Source organism: Opisthocomus hoazin, chromosome Z (assembly GCF_030867145.1).
Source record: "Opisthocomus hoazin isolate bOpiHoa1 chromosome Z, bOpiHoa1.hap1, whole genome shotgun sequence".
Taxonomy (NCBI): domain Eukaryota; kingdom Metazoa; phylum Chordata; class Aves; order Opisthocomiformes; family Opisthocomidae; genus Opisthocomus; species Opisthocomus hoazin.
In genome coordinates this window covers 52605487-52620117 of record NC_134454.1, presented here as the reverse complement: position 1 = coordinate 52620117, position 14631 = coordinate 52605487, and positions in this window count along the sequence as shown.

The window sequence follows — 14631 nt, the reverse complement described above, 5'->3', positions numbered from 1 at the left end:
ACTGTGTTAGCTCTAATAAATAGCATTGAGAGTGATACCGTACAGAGCCTGAGCACTTTTCTTACTGGGATGGCAAAAGACCAGCACCTCCTGCAGCAAAACCAGAAGCCTAAATGAACATTACTCTTAAGCAGCTAAAAAAAGCACTGAGTAATAAAACAAAAACACAGTAAAGCTAAAACCTTTACACTATTCTTCCAAGAACAACTGACATAATCTTCTCCCACTTACAGGGTAGTACGTATGCATTCAGTGTGAACAGCATCAGGCAGTGCCAAGAGGATTTGACAGTAAATGGAAATAAAACCCTTTCACAGAGACTCCTAGGGCTTTTCCTCCCTGGAAAGTTAAATTTCTACGTAACCTAAAATAGAACAACTATTTGGGAAAATATGTCCTTGTGGAAAATTAGTTCAATGTAATAATGCCTTTATCCTTTATTTCATCTAACTCTTGACTTAAATAGGAACAATGCAAATATTCTGAAACAAGGCCATCCACACTGACTTTTACTAAACAAAAGTCTGAGTTAACTCCACAAAGAGAACAGTGCAGATCAGAACGCTGATTTCGATCTGAAAGCTGAAAGCAAGGAAGTTAAGCATCACACATCAATCATCTTCAATAATGAGATGTATCATCTCTTGCACTTGTGTTTTCACACAATATATCTGCAGCCTTGCCCAAATCATGGCAGGAAGCCATCTACTACCCACTATGTAACACCTTTTCATCTAGTCTGTGTAGGCTGTTCTTTAGGCCTAAAAGTAAAATAAATGGGAGTTTTTAGGTTTACTACTGCCAGACAGCTAGGGCTGTTTTACTTCCTTTGGGAGCACACACCCTGCTTACTATAGTGGTTTATTGATACTGCAATTCAGACATTTTTGTCATAAGTAGTAGTCACTACAATTAGTATTAGAACAGATTCCCGACTCTGCATACGCACTAAATGAAGATCAAACTACATTATGTGCTTATACTGCAAGAAAACCATCTTATTCTGTGTATTCTCAGCATCCGGGTAATTTCAAGATGTCGATCCAAGGTTAATGAATTACAAGAGCATAAACCCAGCATCTGCTAAGACCTGAAGCAATGCAGGAGTTCCGAGTCTCAAAATCCCTCTCTATCACATGTAGAGAAGAAAATGCTCCCTGTCATAGCAAAGCAGGACTGAGGGAGAGCCGTGGCGATGGGCATCACAGCCCTAGCCTTGCTCCCACTGCCAGCTCTGCAGATCTGGTCTGAAGTGGCTTTGGATGAGGGCGCTGCTCCCCAGCATGATGATCTTCTGGGGCTGCACGCAAGATCGGAGGTTGCCATGCAGGGCCAGTGAGCACTGGAGAAACACACAATGGCCTTGGCCTGGTGGGCATCCGGAGGGGGGAGCAAACCAGGGACATCTCGCGTGTCCTGCAGCTCGACCGAGGCAGGAGGGCACTGGGTTGGGCAGACAAGGCACCTCGCATTTTGTCTGCCTTGGTGCCGAGTCAGCCTCGGCGTGACGGTTAAGATGGGCTTCCCCCGCCTCCGCTCTAGAAAGGGCATGTTCCTTGTCACATTTAAAAATCAGAGAATCCTAGATGTCTTGAGAATCAGCAAAAGTGTTAAAATAATTTTTATTCACCAGAAGCAGAAAAGGTTGACAACAGTGGGATTGGTTACAGCCAGCTACTGCTGGCCAGCTAAACCACCAAAGGTGTATTTTATTTTAAGTATCAACATGTTACCTTTCTTCAGCTAGTCTGCTCATCTTTAATGGTAGCATTGTCACAGAGACAGCACAATATTTATTCTTAGTCCTGTCACCACAATTAAGGAAATGTTAAAACCCGCAGAACATTTCTTTAGATAAGGTGCTAACTGACTAACAAAGCCAAATAAGGTATGTGTCTAACAGTACCAGACAATCTTCAAACAGAAGCCTTTTAGCTAACAGCAGTCAGCTGCCTCCATCTCTCTATTCTTTCACCACTAATTTTTTCCTACATTCCTACATTTTACCTTTGTCCCAGTCCTCCAAGGATTATTTAGCACCACATGTGGACAGGCACAATTTTTGCAACATCAGCCATTTATGAAAATTAAAAGTTGGGCATTTAAAAATATAGTGGTACTTTATTCTCACTAGATACTTAAAAGCAATTAATTTAGTTTTATGCCTCCATTCAGTGTAGACATTTATCCAGTTAATTTTAAAAAATCATGCTCTTTTAGACGAAAACTTTTTATTTGCACTATCATTACAAATTAAACTACTAATAGCACTGCTGTCTTCATGACAGAGAAATGGAAGACAAGTACAGCAATGTATGTTTGTGTTTAGTTAGATGCGTACCTGTGTAAAGACACAAAATTTTAAAAAAGACACAATGTCTTGGTGATAAAGAGAGGTTCCATTACACTGTACAGGACATAATTTTTCAAATGCCAGAGATGGTCACACTATTTTTTAGGAAAGCTCGGACAGGATAAAATAACAGGAAGAAGAGGAAACCTTTACCCCCTGTCCCTGGCACTGTTTTGTATTTCATATGCAATACCCGATTTCACATACAAGACTGACAGAAGAGTAGCCCTGCACCTAAGTACATGTAAAGTTGAATGCTCATAGCCTGAGAAGGACATTTGTAGGTGAATATCCTGTTCACAGAGCAGACATTGAAGCTTGCATATTAAGAGGATCTCTAGGGATTTACTTGCCTTCTCTGCATCTGGATCCTGGCTAGACTCAAGCAACAGATAGGTATCGAGCATGGCTCAGGAAGTTTTAGGCAGCAACTGAGTTGCAGGGTTTATTTTTGAGATCGGGTTGTGGAAAGAAATGGATTACAGTTTAGGGCTTGTCCAACAACGAAGTGCCTGAATCGTGCTTTACATGTGCCCATCATTTAGTGGATCTAATTCAAGGTTAGACTGACAGTCCTCTGAAGAAACATGATCCCAAACCCACCAGCATGTCAAGTCTTTTTTCCTTAGTTTACTTTCAATTAGCAAGTGCCATCTACTTCAGTCAAACAGGTTTTGCTTTCACATCTGTCCAGTCCTCTGTTTATTAGCCTTGTTCTGAACGCAGGAACAAGCTGTCTGGAACACACTGGTCTTGGACACCATCTCACCCATCACCTCATCAGGATTGTTGAGGCCACCTGCGATGCCTTTTTGACTCAAAAAGTCACAGTGCTTGGCTACAGTGTGGTGCATAAAGAGGACTTTATGCCAGCCTCATCTTCAAGATACTACTGTAGGGCTAATTTTAACTCTACTTGCTTCACCCAGTGTTCAGCTTTGCATCTTCCTCCTTGTCGTTGCAAGGGCAGACTGGCAGCCTCAGAGACACTATGTGACTTCAGCCTCAGAGACACTATGTGACTTCATTTCATTTTTCACAGAGTTGTACTTTTGCTTATTTCCAGATCCCTTTCTCTCTCCATCTGTTAATAAATGATGGGAAGTCATGTCAGCAGTTGCAATACCTTTGGGAAGTTTGGTGCCTAGAATTTGTGTCATGTATGTTACCCACTTGTAATTTGTTATGATGACTGATGACTTGTTCAAAGACCTTCTAGGCTCAACACTGAATCTTGCACTCACAGGAGCAGACTGAACAGAGTAAGAATTCACCTCTTCTGTGCAGGTATATTAGGTAATCCCAGTTTTGTTTATAAATCCTGGGTAAAGACAGACACCTGCAGATGTATCCTACAGGGAATGAGATCAACACCTTGACTAGTTCCAGCTGGTTAGCAGTCTCCAGGGTTTGCTCTGTCGATAGACAGAGAGAATTACTCATACAGGAAAAAAAAAAAGAAAAAAAGGGGGGAAGGGCAGGGAAGGGCAGGGCAGGGAAGGGCAGGGAAGGGCAAGGAAGGGCAAGGCAAGGTGAAAGGCAAGGCAAGGCGAAAGGCAAGGCAAGGAAAAAGAATTGAATATGATGGCAAAAAACAACTATGTATATTACGGAACTAAGTAAATTAAAAATAAAAAAAAATGAAGGGCAATCATGATGTGGAAGTTTGTTAACTAAACCAAATTAGAGATTAATTCTTCTTTCTTGTTCTTAATTCTTCTATGACTTTCCATCCGCCATTTCATGATCAGTAGATCAGGAAAATTTCTTTGTAGTGTAAAAAGGGTCTTGACAAAGCAGTGGTCAAAAAGAGCATTATATCAGGAAAGGTGGTTTGCTTCCCATCTATATCAGTATTCCTTGAGGTATCTGACTCCTGATTAGCTGACTAGCACTTTACAAGATTTATCCCAGATCTGTCTTTCTTGAAAACAAGCTCATGCTAATTCTTTTGATATTTTTTTTTCTATTGGTGGTTTGCTTTTAAATGGAAATTACCTCTGCAGCATGCCCTGATGTACAACTACAGTACTGATTTACCTATACGAAGAAAAGGACCTGTCCAAACAAATTCCTGCATTTAACCTCATTAATGAAAGCCAAGACACAATTGTTTTTCTTGGCTGGACGTTTGGTTACTAGTTTAGTCCACACAGCATAAAGCATGTTTGTTTAAGGCTCACAGGAGAATAGAGGTCAGAAAAGAAAGCCACGAATTCATTTACATTAAAAAAAAAATCTCTTAAAAGTTTAGAGTAATTGTTATTCCAGACAAGGTTTTCAAAAAGAAACAAAACCTGTTAGGTAAGTTTCAGTTTGATACAAGCCAAGAGTCACCAGGAAACTCTACCAGTACTGCAAGGGTCACTGTATTTGTTGTAACTTCTCTGGATTTAAAAGTGATGTAGTAGCTTTTCACATTTATTAACCCACACTTAACATTTAACTTTCTTAAGAGCAATGGGGAAATGCTAAGGAATAAGTATATATTCTTAAACATTTTATTGATCTAATTTGTTGTGGAGCACCCTGTCTTTCTAGGATAATTTCTTTCAGTCTAAAATTACTCAGATACATATTCCTATGGACAATGAATTTGCTTTAATGATAAACTCAATCTCAGTGCTGGCCAGCTGTAATAGGTCATTTCACTCCTTAATTAGGCACTTCTGTCAGTGTTTCTGAATGCTGCTGAATGTGCTGACTGACCAGGTGTTTAAATTTCAAACTACTATAAGTTATTTTATTGTCCTGATTACAAGCTGCTCATTTTCTGTACATTAAAGGAAAAAAACCCAACCCTCACCCCAAAAGGTCACCCAACAGTAGCACAGTAAGGTGTCACTTCATCAGACAGCCACAAAAACGTCAGATGACGCCTAGTGATCTAACCCTCTCCAGCTGTCTGGAAAGCTGCGGGGCTGTGGCACAAACCTGCCTGCTCTGAGGTTGGTCCCACCACTCCTGCTGCCATCACCATGTCCCTTCGTGCTTTGTCCTCGGCCAGGGCAGCAACGCCGGGCACGCTACACAGGCAGTGGGAGCAGCAGCACCGGTGATGCCGGCAACAGCTGGAAAATCACAGACACCAGCAAAGCTGAGGATTTGAGCAGCAGCAAGGGGTGACCAAAAAGGCATAAAACTGAGTGTGAAATCAAATGTTGTTCTGCGTCAGCTTGTAATCAGAATAATGCAGGTACAGTCCAGCAAGCTGCAAATGGGCTTTAAAATTAATTGCACACAGCAGAACATATTACAATACTGGTTTCAAATAGATATGTAGCAAATGGCAACTATTTCTGTCACAACATATCATGACCTGTCCCAGTTGTCTGGGTATCTCGCTGACACTGTGGAGCTTTCTGTATCTGGATTTGAAAATTTGTTTCCTAATTTCTTAAAAATTGAACCTGTGTCTCTGCAGAAACTTTCCTGGGTACCTTATTTTACTTTTAGGTCTAACCCCTAGGCTGCCTATTATTTTGTCAGGTCTATTCCCAATGAACTGTAACTCCTCAGAGGAAAAATATGGTTTTATTACGGACTATTTCCCCTGTAAAGGATTAGTAAAGAAAAAAAAGATGGGTAGCAACTGCATCCTATTCAATCATTTTGGCATCCCATCAGAGTCTTCCGTCTGGTACTTGTTTCCTGCACAGTGTCACACTAGGCCATTCTGCATGCAGCAGTGCAACCATTTGCCGCATGCTGTGGCTGTGAGCCCTTCAAGGAAACAGGTGAGCCTAATTGATAGGGACTACTGTTTGGATGGAGGAAACACCATCTAGTCAACTTTCTTTTTTTCTCTCATCCTCCATGCCTCATCCCCTCAGGATGCAAAACATCCTTATCTTGGAAGCACCACACACTTCACAGCAAGCTGCCTGAATTAGGGCAGATAACCCTCAGGAAATGCTTATCGCTTTGAGTGGGGAATTCTGATCACTGTTTCTTGTCTGTTTTCATGGAATAGATTGGCTTTGGAGGTATACATCTCTCCTCTTATTTAAGTTTATCGTTTGTAAATACCTGGCTGTTGCAAGTCTGAGATTCTAGCCCAGCCAGCTCACTTCTGTATCCGTCTGAAGGGAATTCACTAAATGTAAAGAGTGTCCCAACTGACTACGTTTTGGTCCTAAAGTCACTTCTGTTCATTTTAATCTGGGAACAAAACAGTATACAGGCCAATAATAGCATATAGACCAATACAGGCCTGACTATAATGACACAGACTTTTCTCCTCTCAGAATTAATGTGAACAGGAGTAAAACTGGAGAAAATAACAGCTCTATTGAAAAGTCTTGAGAACATGCTCGTGGAAACTTTTAAGAGGCTAATGAATGAGACCATCTGAGTGAATGAGGCTTTTATTCCCAGCTTGAGACTGCGGTGGCTGAAACTGATACACCACCAAATTAATATGAGGCACTCTCAGCAGCCCTGAACTCTCCTATTAAGGGGTAGTTACTCCTGTTCTGAAATAAAAAAATAAAAACTTAAGCTAGTCTGTGATTAATACTGTATGTTGATTTGGTATGAGGACAATGAAAGAGGATTTCAAAAGTAATTATGTCTGTCAATCTGAAGAAATACTTCCCAAATCTGATGAACAGAACAGCAAACAGAAGACAGAAAGTGCTTGAAAACTGGCTCACCTATGTGCAAATGTATGCACACCGAGGGTGTCTGGAGGAAGGTACTGAGATAAGTAAGCCAGCTGATGCTGCCTTTGTGCTAATGAGCAGGACTCAGTGGGCTCGACCTCCTGCCACAGCCTTCAAGCCAGAGCATGCGCCTTTTTAAATATTACTGTTTTTATAGTACATGATAATGCGAGGATATTGATACTTCGCCAACACATGGCACCTTCCCTCAGAAAATCTGCGTGGCCCTTTTTACACTCGTTCGTACTTAAAAAAGAAATCTCCTACAACAGCAAATCCGGAACTGGATTGCGTAATTCTGTTTTGACACTACTGATGTGATGCCCTGTTTACACCAAAGAACAAAAGCACAGATATAACCTTCTGAAACCTATACACTGAAATCCATACAGATACATTTAAATTTTCATGGGTATTCACTGGTATATAGGAACCTTCAAAAGGTGTTAGCTGACCATTTCAGCACTACTGAAATTGAATTAATGACCAGTGTTCTCACAAATCAAATTACATTCATTATTTGGGTCACTCACAAAAAAGAAAGAAGCAGAACCACAAATGTAATCAATGTATGACATGAAGCAAAGCTTCACGTTAGCATTCATACAGACAGCTTTTGCTCACCAATTTTAGGAAATGGGAGAGGTTAGCTCGTGGTTTTCAGCTGCACACATTTGCATTGACTCATTCTGGAAAGTTTTTGTCAAGATGAGTATCCACATACTAACTTTTAGTACTTATCAGGGTAGTCCCCACCTACCAGTAGCAGAAATACTAGCGAAACACTTCGGGACATGTTAACCTGCTAATGACAACAGTAATAGATGGCTCATCTCCATCTTTGAAACAGAAGATTAATAATAAAAATACTGAGTAAACCATTAGGGTATTGCCGTGGGACTAGAAGGAAAAGATAAAAATAACAATATGATTCACCTTTTAGCTCAAGGAGCCTGAGTGCACTGCTCCAGTTAAGCAGTTTCTTCTTTAAAAGACACCAGAACAAATATTCAAATTAGAAAGCAACTTGAAATACAGAATGTTTGTTTATCCAGACTATATTTAATCTGGTGCTAAGCACAGAGCTGTGTTACTTAATTCACCTTTGCTCCTAGGTGTAAGCAATGAGAATGAGTACATGTTCAGGACTGGAACACGGTGTTGTGCTGGGGAGCACCAAAGGCAGGTACAGCCAGTACTGCTGCTTATAAACTTAGTAAAGGAGATGAATAAGTATATTGCTAAGAAAAAAAGATAAGGTGTTTTTTTTAATACATCTTTCTGTTGCTTAGCTTTATTTTCTACCTGAACTTTCCCTCCCACATTGTTAGAGTGTTACCTTAAGGAAAAGAGCAAGATGAGTCCATGCTCCTGAAAGTCTGAGACCCAAGCAAGGGGACAGGCTTTCTGGTTTGGACAGTCTTGTAAGGTCTTTGTACAGTTGTGTTTGAAAGGTCTTGGCTTAAGCTGTGCTATTCCATTTGCTATAGCACTACATTAAATACAGCTTGCACTTAGAGCAGCTACAGACCTATCTACCACACAAAAATCCTTTAACGATAATACTCCTGATGTTTATCAAACACTGAGGTCTTCACAGGCTGTGTACTGCCAATGGGTTTGGGGCCAATTTCCCCAAACCTTCCTCTCCCCAGAACAGAAGTAAAAAACCCGTGAAAGGTGATTTAATAGGAAGGGTAAGAAAGTAAAAGTGAAGGCAATGCATAGAATAATTGGAAAACTGTGTAGCCAGTGTCGAGATATGAGAGGTCTGAAACGAAACAAGGTGTCACTGGGGAAGGGCAGAAAAATTTGCAATGAGGCTTTTCCTGGGGGATTCATATAGCTGTAGGAAGTGAGCCAAATGGTCTGAATTCAACAGTGTTGCCCGTAGCTACACAGATTTGTTACATGCTGTATTTTCCCCTCCTCATAATGACCTGCTTGTCCCAGACAGAAATAGAGTTCAGCAAAACTGCAATCTGAGAGGAGCTCAGTTAGTTTTATTAAAACTATTTCCTGAGCAGAATACAAGAGTTAATAGATACTGGGTAGTCTTTCAAACGAAGGTATGTAAGAAAACCTCATAATTAAGTATTGCAGCAGACCAACCCTTTATCATCCAGACCAGTCCAGAACTAGTTTCTATCTATTTCTCCTTAAGAAGCATCACAGTAGCAGGTAAAAACAGTCTTTCCTAGATTTCACTATAGTTACAGTGGACTACTGCATTGTTAACAGAATAGCCAGAGAATGTAGGTGTGTAAGTGTACCAGCCCTACGCCATTTTTTCACCTATGTAAACAGTTACAGCCTATTACATACAATCTCAGAAATGCAAGAACACAGGGAAAGAGAAGAGTAATCCAAGTAAGAAAAATGTTTTGGAACACGCAGAAGGCTGGAGGAGAGCTCAGGGAGGGGTGTGCGGTGGGAGGGCAGCAGCCGGACAGTGCACAGCCAGATGCAGGAGCGGGTCTGGCAGCTGGTAAAGAAGGTGCTCAGATAAAATGTTTACTCTGAGCAACAGCCTCGCTGCAGGCTACTCTGGGAAGCAGAAATAGCCCAAGCCTGGCTCAGGCGAAGCAGTGGCGGGGGGGAGGGTGCTGTTTGCTGCCTGTAAATTGTAAGCTGGGTGAGGGAAGTTTCCGGCTCTCTCAGCCACTGCAGGGCAAATTCTTCTTAAGACCAGAAAAAAAATTAATTTCTTTAATACATATATTTACTCTAAAAATGTGATCTCACTGTATCTGAAGAAGCTACCAGCAAACAGATGTGGTCAGGTTTTCATTTTTCTTGTTAATATACTCAGGCAAATCTCAGCTTTGCAACCTGGGTCACCAAATGGCCAATTTATATTTTGGATTCCCCACACATGCCCAGTTTCTAATTCTTGAGTGAGTGTGGAACAGCTGACAGAGTAATCTCCCTAAGATGAATCCACCTGCTGATGACCACAGCTACACTACATTCAAACATTTGCGTTTTCCAGGCGGAGTCCCTGAACAGGCACCTGTAACTACTGCATGTTCAAACAAATGTGCAGTCAAACTCTGTTCAACTTCTTGGACACATTTTAATAAAAATTAAAAAAACACTGGAGACAGAGAAGTTCAAAGATCTTCATATTGAACATAGATCTCAGGAAGGATGTTTATATAAGCTGGGTTTTTCCATTCTAAATCCATTTTAAATATTTTCTGGTTTGCCCCTTCCTTAGCAAGCAATTACACTTGTTTGCTCTCTTCCCCTCTTTCCTCTCTGTCAGGTGTTGTCAGGGCTACTTGTGTATACTTCCTTATTTGCATTTCTTTAATGGAGACAAAACGTCCAGGGACCCAACACACTCAGCAATTTAAAAAAACAAAGTCCTAGATAAAAGCAGCACGACATGACTTAATATCATCTCTCACACACTTGCACATCTCTATTTGCCTTCAGGTGAGCAGTTAAAACCTACTGGATAAAGAGCTGTTATGTTTGGTCATAAACCTTATCAATCAGAAACTCATAGAGAGACTTGTCTACCAGATCAGTGGGCCACCTCCATAATTGAGGCACTGGGCCACCTCCATAATTGAGGCACCAGTTCTTTCCATCATTTAAGAGTCAACTATTTTGTACAAAGAGGAATAACCTCAATATTTTCTTTATTTATTGAGGTCCCAAAAGAGAAAAAAAAAAGCCTTAGGCAAGTTGGGGTTCCCCCCCCGGCCAATAGTATATAATGACATATGTACATATGTACTACATATGTAGCAGCAGAGCTATTAGTCATTACACTTTGTCTGTTTAAGTATTCTTAATACTTATGTGTACAGAGAACACCCCTCACATCACCTCGGGTCCTCCACAATATTATGTACAACATACCTCATTTTGGAAAGACAGGCTAAGAATAAGTTTAGCTAAAATACATGGTTTGATAAAATTCTGAGCAGGTGAGAATAATGACAGCATGATGTTCCTGCCCAGGGTGACAGGCTGCAGCTCACCTTCTGGATTAGGAGGCCACTCAGTAGGGTACAGGAGTGTGCCGGCACATGGAAGGGCAGAAGAGCCTGAGGAAAATTTGAAGGAATATTCTTGTTTCTGCTCACCAATAACTCTGAGGGGTTGTCACACATCTGCTAAACCCATGCATGCCACATGGATTAGTGGCATGAAAAGTCAAGTTGGTTGAACCATTTGCCAGTATATGAGGCAGGTTCCTTGTGGCCTCCACGATACGAGCCCCCTGGAAACTGCAGGGGCAGCTGTGAGCACTTGCAGAAGCTGTGTGGCCTCCACACTGCCCCTCCCATGGGGAACAGGAAGGTGATGGAATCAACCAGGCACCTCACAGACATCAGCTCTGGATGCGTGGAAGGGTGAAGAAGATAAACCAGCAGCCTCTCCAGAGATTTTTTTCCCCTTCATTTATAGAATCTGCCTACAATTTATACTAAGAAGGAAAAAGAAAAAAAAAACCAGACAGCAAGTAGCAGTGAGATGCTGCATTTCCAAATGGTGAATTACCACGGAAATAAAGTTAGAACTAAAACCACAGAATCTGCATTTTTGCAGTGTACCTAAAGAAATTTATAGTTTTATCTTGTTCAGCATAAGGGTTAAGAGTATACTTTTCTGACAGACCTCAGCTGAGGTAGCTCAGCTCAACTGAGAGCAGCCACAGAGCAGATCTGTGTTTGCATTGCGCTTAGCTGTCAGGCATGTTTGGACTTCATGTAATAAATCCCCAAATGATAAGCCCTGCCGTGCACAGACGCAGATGCTGGGTCATTTACCGAGGCATTCTGGAAGAAGATGTCTGCCCTTTTGGACAGGAGGGTAAACACTTGCGGCACGACACTGGAGAATTCAGTTCACGGCAGTTGTCCTATCCTGTGGCTGCACCTCAGAGCCATCCTGTTAGCAACTGGTAAGTTGTACGGACATAAAGTTTAACCAGCCCATTCTCGGGCCACTTGTAGAGAGTGGTATTACCAGAACTAAGGAGAAGGTTGTGCATATGGATAGAAATCACCCTGGAATAACATAAAAGTTTAATGCTTGAATTAATTTTGCAAAGACGGCAAGCCCTGATAACACACAGTAAGGGCTAGAAGTCAGAATTACATGCAGATCACAACTTCTTTTTCAGGAAACTAAATACTGGAACACACAGGAAAATGTGAATAATATTAAGATGTCAAAAGCGTGATGTTACCCATTTCCTCATGACATGATTTGACACTGTAACATCAAAGGATAACTCTTTCAATTCACTGATGCTATCTCCACACTAGAAAACAACTCATTTGTACATGAAAGCAGCTTAGACCAGTTGGTCCTTTAACCATTATATCCCTGGAAAAGCTATCTTCACATCCGGCACAGCATCACGCAGCAGAGCAAAAGCTGCAGATGTTTCTTTAAAGCTTCAGTGCACGACAAAAGCCTGAATGCAATATAATCTTTTTCAGCTCTGTCTTTGCTCATTATCTTTGTGTGTCTATACATGGGGGTGTGTGTGTGTCTGTGTGTACGTGCCTGATGCGTCACATCACATCTGCCCACGTAGGTGAGTTGTCACCACACTCTGTTTCACAGTAAGCTAGTCCAGGAGCTTCAGGTCAATAAAACTCCTGGGTAACCTTGTGCTCTCCTTGAGATACTCGTTGCACCACATTCTGACTTCCAGAGAAGGCAATTAAAAAAATAGTGCTGTTTGAAACATGAAAAAATTAAGCTTTTCATCAGTAGTAATTCTTTGTTTGAAGTTGAGGTAAAGTGAGGAAGCTTATCGACAGAAGTGCTACTGAATGGCAACACAGAAATAACACCACCTAATACAGACTAGTCAGAATAAACAAAAAATAGAACTTACCAGGCTAAACAAACCAGACAAAAATGGAGAATAAGCAATTAGGGATGAGAAACAGAGTATCTCTTCTGGATTCTGATCAGAATCACAAAAAATGCCCTACTCTTGATCCCACTTTGCTGTCCTCAGTTTCCACTCACAACAGAGGGGAATGGAGTAATGGCTTTGTAGGAACTGCAGCTGACAGCACAGAGGAGAATGAGAAGGTGTCTAGAAAACCTCAGGAGGGTAATTCTGAGGGCACTTTACCCTGCTTTGTCCCTGTCTGATTTGGCTTTGGGGGGGAAAAAAAGAGTGCCTTTTTCTCTCCAGGACTTACTAGAAGAGACCTGGCAAACGAGTTAACTGAATTGGTGATGACATAGCCTGCATGGGTTGATGCCACTAGTCTCATCCATTTTTACTCACTTCATAATTTCGGCAAGTGAGAAAGCACCCTGCAGCAGGTACCGAACCTGCCTGATAATCGTCTCATGAACTGGAGATGTCTACCAACACCAACAGCACTTAGACCAGTGTCTAGCTGATCACTGCTCCATATAAGGCAGAACACCTTAATTAAAAGATGCCTTAAGTCAGGTTTGGTAGGCCAAAATTATGCTTATTAAGAGCAGCCTTCGTTTGATCTTCTGGTCTACTAATATTGGCTGGGACAGTCAACTTTCTTCATAGGGGATAGCATGGGGCTATGTTTTGGATTTGTGCTGGAAACACTGTTCATAACACAGGGATGTTTTAGATATTGCTGAGCAGGGCTTACACAGAGTCAAGGTTTTTCTGCTTCTCACACCACCCTGCCAGCAAGTATGCAGGGGTTGGCACAAGAAGTTGGGAGGGGACACAGCCGGGACAGCTGATCCAAACTGGCCAAAAGGATGTTCTATACCATGTGACATCATGCTCAGCAATAAAAGCTGGGGAGGAGGAGGAGGAGGAATAGGGCTGTTCATGGTTGTTTCCCCCAGTAACCATCACACGTGATGGAGCCCTGCTTTCCTGGAGGTGGCTGAACACCTGCCTGACGATGGGAAGTGGTGAATGAATCCCTTATTTGGCTTTGCTTGCACGTACATCTTCTGCTTTACCTATTGAACTGTCTTTACCTCAGCCCATGAGTTTTCTCACTTTTACTCTTCCAATTGCCTCCTCATCCCACTGTGAGGGGAGTGAGTGAGCAGTGGCTGAGCCATCTGCCAGGGTTAACCCACAACATCTGTGAGATGACTAAGACAAGCAGAAAGTATCCATCCAATAGCACCTGTGAATGAGAGACACTTCTCACAGATACTTTGAGGATGACAGACTGAATAGATTCCAAATTCACAACTACTGAAAACTGAAGAAAATATTATTAGAAAGGAAATTTTTCCAAAGAAAATTGTTTTCAGACAAAATAGCAGCAGCCAGGACCTATGAGTTTTTCCTCCTGGGTGCACAATGACCACTTGAATAGTGTTACTTCGCTGGTGGACCAGGTTCTGGAAATGGTGTGTTCAGGAAATATGGTCATATCAGTGATGGAATTCCATAAAAAACATCAAAACCAGCTCTTCTAGTTAAAGAACATCAGACCAGCTTTAGTGCATCAGCAAAGTCTCCCTAATTTTGGTGCTTGTTCCCAAAATCTGCCATGTTAAATGCATTTTTTTTGCCCCCACATTGATTTTCTTTCCTCTTCCAGTGGTGATGTGGTAGGTAGTGGGTGAATGGATAATGTGAGATCTTTTATTGCTGTATATATCTATTCC